This window comes from Peromyscus eremicus, chromosome 11 (assembly GCF_949786415.1).
Source record: "Peromyscus eremicus chromosome 11, PerEre_H2_v1, whole genome shotgun sequence".
In the NCBI taxonomy this organism is placed as follows: Eukaryota; Metazoa; Chordata; class Mammalia; order Rodentia; family Cricetidae; genus Peromyscus; species Peromyscus eremicus.
In genome coordinates this window covers 47,619,733-47,628,758 of record NC_081427.1, presented here as the reverse complement: position 1 = coordinate 47,628,758, position 9,026 = coordinate 47,619,733, and positions in this window count along the sequence as shown.

Sequence of the window (9,026 nt, the reverse complement as noted above, 5' to 3'; positions counted from 1 at the left end):
AAGGCCCTTCTAAGAGACTTCGAGATGCAGGGTTTGATATCAGAGTAGGATATGGTCCAAACGCTTCTCTTGGCTTGTTCTGGCCTCTCACCATTTCTGTGGAAGTTGGAAGGCGTTATGGGATACCTAAGTTCCGGTAGTCTGGCAGAAGCAGAGGATGTCTACTTCCTATTTGGCAACAAATGCAGCCTCAGGACCTCTCACTTTTTCAGGTGCCACTGCGGAGTCCACTACCAGCTCCTCCAATTTGTTATATGTGACACAGTCATTGAGGCCGTATCCTCATCGTGCTATTTCTTGCATCTTCAAGTGTTCATATCAAGTCAGGTTTCTGATTCAGGCAGAGTGAACTCAGTTCCTTTGTCCTTCTTCAAAGATGTGCAAAATACTTTCTGTCCTTTCCATACTCTTGAGAGTCAGTCGCCATGACAGGGCCTCTGATATTAACCCAGATGAAGTAAACATAACTTTAGTGTACCTTCATAGCATATATAACTTACACCTCTAGTGTCTCATTTAAAGTCAAATAGCTGCTTTAATAATCAAATGTTGCTTTTATTATCTGACTGAAGGAAACAAAATATTCTTTACACAACAACATTAACAAGAGAAACTGTAATAATATGCTTTTGATAAAGTTTAGGAAGAAATGCAAAATGGATAAGACAGAGTAAAAATTGATGAACAGAAATGCTCAAAAGGAACTGCCTCTGGAGTATCAATATTTGACTACATTTTGTGTATGTTTAAAGGAATAATCCTTTCTATACATTTAAGTTTTCAAGTTATTCTATAATTATAATTGCAATGAAAATCATAAAAAATAATCTTTTTTTTTTTTGGTTTTTCGAGACAGGGTTTCTCTGTGTAGTTTTGCGCCTTTTCTTGGAACTCACTTTGTAGACCAGGCTGACCTCGAACTCACAGAGATCTACCTGCCTCTGCCTCCCGAGTGCTGGGATTAAAGGCATGCGCCACCACCGCCCGGCCATAAAAAATAATCTTATTCATGTAAGCTGAGAAGAAATAATTGAATCTGACTCAATCCATGAACATGTTGAAGAACCACATATCAATATTGGTAGCAAATAGATAATTCTTTGCTGTAAGGGTAAAGTAGATTACAGTGAATTTCAGTGCCGAAAGGTATTTAATTTTTTTTTTTTTTGTAACAAAGATAGGTTGTCATTGGTAAATCTTAACTAATAGTTGGCATTCTCAGGAGACTAGGTTATATGATATAAACGAGCCCAAGAAATTAGACATGTTTCCCACTTGTGTAGATAAGGAAAATGTCAAACCAAGAGGGCAGTGTCATAATAAAGTAGGACTAGGGTGAGAAGAACTGACTCCCTTAGTGGCAAACTGGCTGTCTGTGATGCTTCTTGTGAAGAGACCAGGCAAATTTTGGAAGGTTTAGATTGGTCCAGATGCCCAAGGAGGCCTTATCATGTTTTGGGTTGTTTTGTTGGGGAGTTCCAAAAACATTGCTTCTGTTTTCAGGGGCTAAGTATTTGGGAGATGCTAGTCAAAGGATTCAAAATTTAGTTAGACAGTAGAAGTAAATCCAAGAGATCCATTTACACTTATGTTGACTACAATTAATAACAATGTATTATATTTTTTAAAAAGTATATTTTTAATAATTTTTTTATTCTTTTAAGACTTCTTACATATTTTGCTCATATGCACTCTTCACTCCTCTCAGATCCACTCCCACCTCCTCCCCCACTTCATGTCCTGTTTTGTTTTGTTTTTACTCAGTTCAGTGGATGCTGGCCATACACTCATGGGTGTAGGACCATTACATGAGTGAGATCAACCATTCAGGGACTAGACCCTTAAAGGAAAGTGACACTCTCTCCCCCAGAAGGCATCAACTGTCAATAACTCCTTAGTTAGGGCTGGGGGCTCATGAGCTCTTCTCTGCTTCAGGTTACAATGTCTTTTGTCTTGATTTTTGCAAGTCTTGTGTAGGCAACCATAGCTGCTGTGAGCTGATGACTGCAGTGTTTCTGCCATGTCCAGAATGCTGCTTTAGTACACCTCTCCCTGACTCTGATTCTTACAGCCTTTTTCCGCCTTCTTTCTTGATGGTCTCTGAGCCTTGTGTGTATGTGTGGGGTGATACAGATGTTCCATTTGTGGCTGAGGACTCCACTTATACTTATTCTCTGCCCTTTGATCTGTTGTTTCTTTTCTAACAGCTATCCATTACACAAAGAAAATTCTTTAATGAGGTCTGAGACCTCCACTAATCTGTGAGCACAAAGATATTAATTTAGAGGGCGACTTCAAACCATGCACGTTTAGCAGAATAATAGTGGTAGGTTCACCTCTGGGGCCTGTGAGCTCCCAACCATAGTTCTTAAACAGATTTACAGGACAAGGCATATATTTTCTCCTTTGGAGCCAGCCATAAATCTAATCAGAAGGCAGTTGGTTACCCTGTAATATTCTTGTCACTATTGTACCCATGAGCAGATCTTGCCACACTGGTCATTATTGTAGTTCACAGGGGTCACAGTGGATAAGACTATTGGTGACTCCTTTGACCTCCAACAGCCCACATAGCACTTTTTGGTACTAAAAAAGAAAGCGATTTTTAAGTGTTCTCACCATACAACAATAATAAAAATCTGAGATAATAATTTATGTTAATTAGTTTGGTTTAGGCATTTTGCAATGTTAAAAATATCATGTTATACTGATAGAAATATACAACTTTTTGTTTTGTTTTTTTTTCAAGACAGGGTTTCCCTGTGAAGCCTTGGCCATCCTGGAACTCACTATGTAGTCCAGGCTAGTCTTGAACTAAGATTCACCTGCCTCTGCCTCTCAAGGAAATATACAACTTTTATGCTGGGAGAGGGAGAGAAATTGTCTTCAGTAGTACAGCCACTGGTAAGTTGCCTATGTTCCTATAAATAACGCTCCCATAAGTCCTAGTTAAACTCATAAATACACACACACACACACACACACACACACACACACAGAGAGAGAGAGAGAGAGAGAGAGAGAGAGAGAGAGAGAGAGAGAGAGAGAGAGAGAGAACCAAAAAAAAAAATAAATAAAAATTAGATGACTACTTGGAAAGAGGAAGGGGATCAGTGGAAATGAAAGAGGGACAAGAGAGAGCAATAAGGGTCGAATGTGATTGAAATAAAGAACACATACATGAAAATGTCATAATGGAACCGATCATTATATATAATTAACATATGTCAATAGAAAACTTAAGAAAAGAAGTACAACTTCTAGTTGTCAATGAAGAAAAATAGGAGAAGGAGAAAATATTAGACAAAACTAAGCTTAAGGAACATTATACAAAATCCTTATTGATTTTCTTCCAAAATTCTGGAAAAGCAAGGAAAGACTGAGAAACTATGAAGACCTATGGAGGCTATGGAGACACATCAATTGGACCCAGTGCAGCACTTCTGGATGAATCCTAGCTCAGAAAAGGAACATGTCTGAATGATCTGTGAATTCCAAGTCTGAACTATTTGAACACTTTTTTTCCCATTTAAACAAGACCACTATGGCTATGTGAGAGGGTTCCACTGGGACAGAAGATTTACAAGAACTTTCTGTGCTATTATTATAAACTCTCTACACATTTAAAGTTATTCAAAAACAAAAAGCTCATTGCAAAACAAACAAACAAAAATCCAGCATAATTCATTTACCTACTATGTGCTAAGGGCTGAGGATGGAAAGACAAATAAAACAGGTCCTTGCTGAAGAGGACTCCAGCCTCAAAGTAGAAATAGCAAGTAGCATCATACACTATCTGTGAGAGGAGTCTATTGGGAGTGAGTCTCCCAGCAGCCAGGAGACAGGGAAGCAGGCTGAGAAGAACTCAATAAGGTTCTGAGGTCAGAGAGGAGTCGATTACAATTTGAAGTGGGGCTCCATTTTCTAGAAGTATCTAAAGATCTGGGAAAAAATGAAACAGAAGTTCAGTGACACAGACCATGCCAATCACTTTTGGGAACTGAGAACAGTTGCAATTCAATGACCTCATTGGTGTACCGATTTATCCACTCGAGGCTCGCGGTTTTGGGCAACAAGAGAGGTTTTGGGTCTGAAGCTCTTTGTGTGCTATGCCCTTTAGAGGATAGTGTCTAGGGAGGTATGAGTAAGAGCTGAGCTGGCTTGCAATACACACACTGATGTACTTGACTATGGATAGAAGAGATAGGCTCATATTTTGCCACTGAATGAGTAGTGGATCAAAGTGATTTGAAGGCTTCAAAGGAGAGAGGTACCAAATTGTTGAAGTTATAAAAATAAAGTAGGGAAAGTTTAAGTGTTCTGGAGAATGGAGGTTGGGCTCAGATAAGGAGAAAAGAATAAGGAAAACATTCAAGGCAAAGGAATTGGAAAGTACCACAGCACAAGAAGAGGGCTCAAACACACACACACACACACACACACACACACACACACACACACACACACAATGTATGGGGAATGGCAAATGTATTGTTTGGCTAGATAAGAGGCTTTACATAATCAAAGAATAATCAAGGAGATTGTAAAAGTGTTTTGGAGCCAGTTTGTAATTGATGTTGAAATATCAGGCCAAGTGTTTTGGATGACTGCCTTCCATAAACAATAGAGAAAATTGATTGGAAATTTTAGAAGTGAAAATTTAGCAATATTTTGAGAAGGACCATGTATAGAATGGATAGAGTAGAGTTTAAAATGGGAAGGGTTGTTATCCTAATACAAAGGAGTCTGGAATTAAAAATAATAATAATAAAGGAAATGTATGTGGTAGGTGGTGGAGACTTTACAAAGGAAGACTTGATAGGGCTTTGGTGGGGGAAAAGGACGTGTGAAGGTCTATGGAGTTCTGTATTTAGGAGACTGAATTTCATCTACAATATCTAAATCCAGAGAGGCTGGTTTAGTAGAAAAAATTAGCTGAGTGTAAATGTATTAATATGATATGATAATGAGACTTGAAGTTATTCGGGACACGTCTGAAATCTAGGGAAGTGATGGGCTCAAACTGTATATCTGGGAATCTTCTTGGTGAAAGTACAGCTTCAGCTCCTTCAGGAGAGTGTATAGAGCAAGAATTCTCTGAGCAGTCTGTGCATCTCTGACGCAACCTAATGATGGCTTTGCTTTTTCCTGCCTTCCCTCTCCCTGTGGGAGCTGTCTTTCTTCCTCTTCATGTGATTCTGGTTAGAGGGAATAAAGTTATGGAGTGCCACTTTGCATATGATGGAGAAAGGTCTGAACACAGTCTGGACAATCAAGGCTTCTATCCCTTAGATATGGGGAGCGAGATGATTAAACATCCTAAGTCCTTACTCTAGAATTAATGACGAGGTAGATGGAGGGAGCCAGAAAGAGCCTCATGTCCATAATATAGAGACAGCCTGCCTGACAATGAAGCCAAATGAAGTAAAGGATTCCAGTGACGTTAGCATTGTTTAAAGTATTAGGATTAGACATTCCTGGATTTAGTCCTTCTGTATATCTTCCATGTGCCATCAAGCCATACTAGGGTTGAGCTGGGGGAGGGAAGACCTATGACTATTGCTGCCTGGCAAAAGCAGTCTGAATCATCATGTTCATCCAGATATTTAAATGATTTTTAAAGAAAAAGATTTATTTATTTTCATTTTGTGTGTATGGGTGTTTTTGTCTACATGTATGTATGTACACCATGTGCATGCAGTGCCCATGGAGGCCAGAAGAGGGTGATGGATCCCCTGGAGCTGCCATGTGGGTATTGGGAACCAAACCTGGTCCTCTGCAAGAGCAGCAAGTACTCTTAACTGCTGGGCTATCTCTCCAGCCCAGGTTGTTTAGATCTTATATTGATGGTTAGTGATGGGATTGTTCAGTTCCTGGAGTATAGTACTGGCTACATAGACTGCATGTGTGATAAAGTGACACCAGGAAGTAATTAATTCAGTGAAAAGCAAACTAGCACTAGAAAGATAAATAAGGCAAAGTTGTTGGGTACTACATTTTTTATTGGTGTGTCTCATTGCACATAGTTGGGTTTTATAATTAGGTGCACTTATTTCAAAACATCAAATAGGAAAAAGATGTTAATTTTTCACCAACAGAAAAGCTACAGATAAACCCTGATCTATTAACTAAACTATTTTATAGTGTAAAGCGGTAGAATAAGTTTAATTTTGACTAAAAAAAAAAAAAGCCTAAGCGTATATACAAAACCTCTAAAAAACATGAACAAGGAAAATCTATATAGGGAAATACTGCTATAGCATTACCAATCTGGGTTTGTACCTTGTGTGAGAGGTAGCTTGCTTTGGAGCCACGGTCTTGTTTGTAGTCCTGGCTAGCCTAGGACTACCATACAGACCAGGCTTGCCTTGAAATTATTCTGAGATTACAAATACACACCACCATGTCTGGCATCTTTCTCTTATTCCCTTCCTTCATTTTATTCTTTTTTCAGAAACAATGTGTATCACCTTCAAATTTATGTTCCCAGGTCAGACTTGAACTTGTAATCCTCCTGCGAAATCTTCCAGTGTGTTGATATTACAGACATGTATCATAATGCCTAGCTTTAAACGTTGAGTTAATATAAGAAAGAAATCATTTTTCATATTATCAGCTGAAATATGTCAAGAATTGTATGGCAGTTTTTTTTTTTTTAAAAATCATTTTTCTTGCCATACTAGGAAGCAAACTCAGAATCTGGCACAAATTAGGCAAGCACTGTATTACTGTGCTACACCTCTAGTCCTGGCTTTATAGAATAAAATCATTCACAAAATTGGCATCAATTTTCTGAGTAAGTTAGGAAGAAAAAAATGACCAATTATTATAGAAGATATCTGCTGAATATTAGAGACCTTATTTATAATGATGAAGCACTAAAGATATTATCTTTAAGATGTGTAAAACTACAAGAGATCCTGCTACAACTTGCATGAATAATACATTTGAGACGTTAGTCAGCATGACACTAAAATAATAAATACAAGGAATATATATTGGGAAGGAATCAGTATATGTATGCATTTGTGTAACCTAGAGATAAAATTAAAGGTAAAAGAAGGAGTATGCATAGTTAAAATTAGAAGAAAAGAAATCATTATCGTTATAGTCTTGGTACCTAGAAGAAAGCAGAGGCAACTTCTCACTGTTCTTTGTATCTTCATTTCCTCATGGGGCTTTGTGTCACAGAAAACTACAGTAAATACACTCAGAACGTGTTACTTTTTATTCTGTACTTCTGTGTTTTTCAACACACTTTTACATTTTGTTTCAAAGGCACTGGGAAACATTAAACTGTCACATGAATGCAGTGAGAGAAAAGCAATGATGACGAGCAGAATCAGTGTGGCTCCTTTAGGATCCTAGCCCGGATGATGAAGATGTCCACATCTTCATCAATGTAGTGTGATCATTACAAATGGAAGTGACCAATTTAGTGCCCCATCCCTTATCAATGGTAACAGTCACTTTCCTGAATGTGATACGGAGAGTGATACACATGAAGGAAGGGGGAACACCTTTTTTTTTTCTTTAGGAACCAAAATTCTCATAAAATAACAATTATTCTTGCAATGAATCAACCTTAAAACAGTTTTTGTATATCAAAGGCAAGAATTTCCGTCATTTAGAGACAGAGGTAAAGGGGGTGTCAGATAATTCCCACCCACAACTTCAAGCAAGTTATTGTACCACTAAAGTCTTAGGAATTTCTTTTTTTTTTTTTTTTGGTTTTTCGAGACAGGGTTTCTCTGTGTAGCTTTGCACCTTTCCTGGAACTCACTTGGTAGCCCAGGCTGGCCTCGAACTCACAGAGATCCTCCTGGCTCTGCCTCCCGAGTGCTGGGATTAAAGGCGTGCGCCACCACCGCCCGACTCTTAGGAATTTCTTTAGTACAGTCTCTCAAAGCTGTCACCTACACATGTGTATTGGAAAGGTCATCACATCCCAGGTAAATAAGATTGAACAGAATTCTGTACCCACTCACATGCTGGCAAAATGGTTCAAATATTAGGATTATAAGGAAGACAGAAACCCTATAAGCCCAACTATAGAAAAATTAGGCCAATTGCAAAATAACAAAAATATGGCCTTAGATTTCTCTCTTGCAACATAGAACACCAAAGGACAAGAGAAGTTATTGAGCCAAAATTTGAAATTTATCCTCATTTAAGATGTCTTCTATATATGAAATAAAAGTCATTTAAATATAGTAACATACATTCTTATTAATAAATTTTTTGATAAACAAAGGAGACATGAATTAGTGCAAAGATATGAAAAATATATCAAGAAAACAGTGTATGTTTTAAAAATATGATCAGTAACAGAATTTAAAAGAACTTCCAACTATGGGAAATTTTAAAGAAGAGGCCAAATTTCTAGTAAATGGAGTAAAATAGTTATATGACTCATATAATAAATGGTAATTAGAACTGGTCATTTTAAAATACAATAAATTGAAAATATCAGAAAGCACTTGAAATAGAAAATAGAGGCAAGGTTTTTTTCCTTGAGAAATTATGTCAGGAAGGACTAAAGATTGTAAGATTGTGGCTTAATTTGAGAAGGGGTTGGCCTGATGGGTTTCTCCAGATGCAGGGTCATTTAATTAGAAAGCCATAACTATAAGCCACAGCTTTATCAATTCAAGGTACCACATGACTTTATGGCTGGAAATGCAGTGGGAAATCTAAGAAGAAAGTTCTTATATTATAAAGAGTAATATCCCAAGTCTCCATATAAAGTGTTCTTAAATTTCTGAATTTCTCATATGTGGGAAAATTGTAATGGGTAAGACAGGCAGTGTCTGAGGAGGATGGAGGATCTGGAAAATGATGATGTATTCTTAGAGAAAGTCCAGTCTAGGACTGGACACGTATTAGTATAATGACTGCCCAAATCTTTGGATGACCTCTCTACTACACAGGTACAGGGTATGCACCAATACCAAGGCTAATGACTTGGTGGTAATCGCAAACCATAAAATTATGCATCAGTAGTTATGTAACAGAGGGAAGACAGA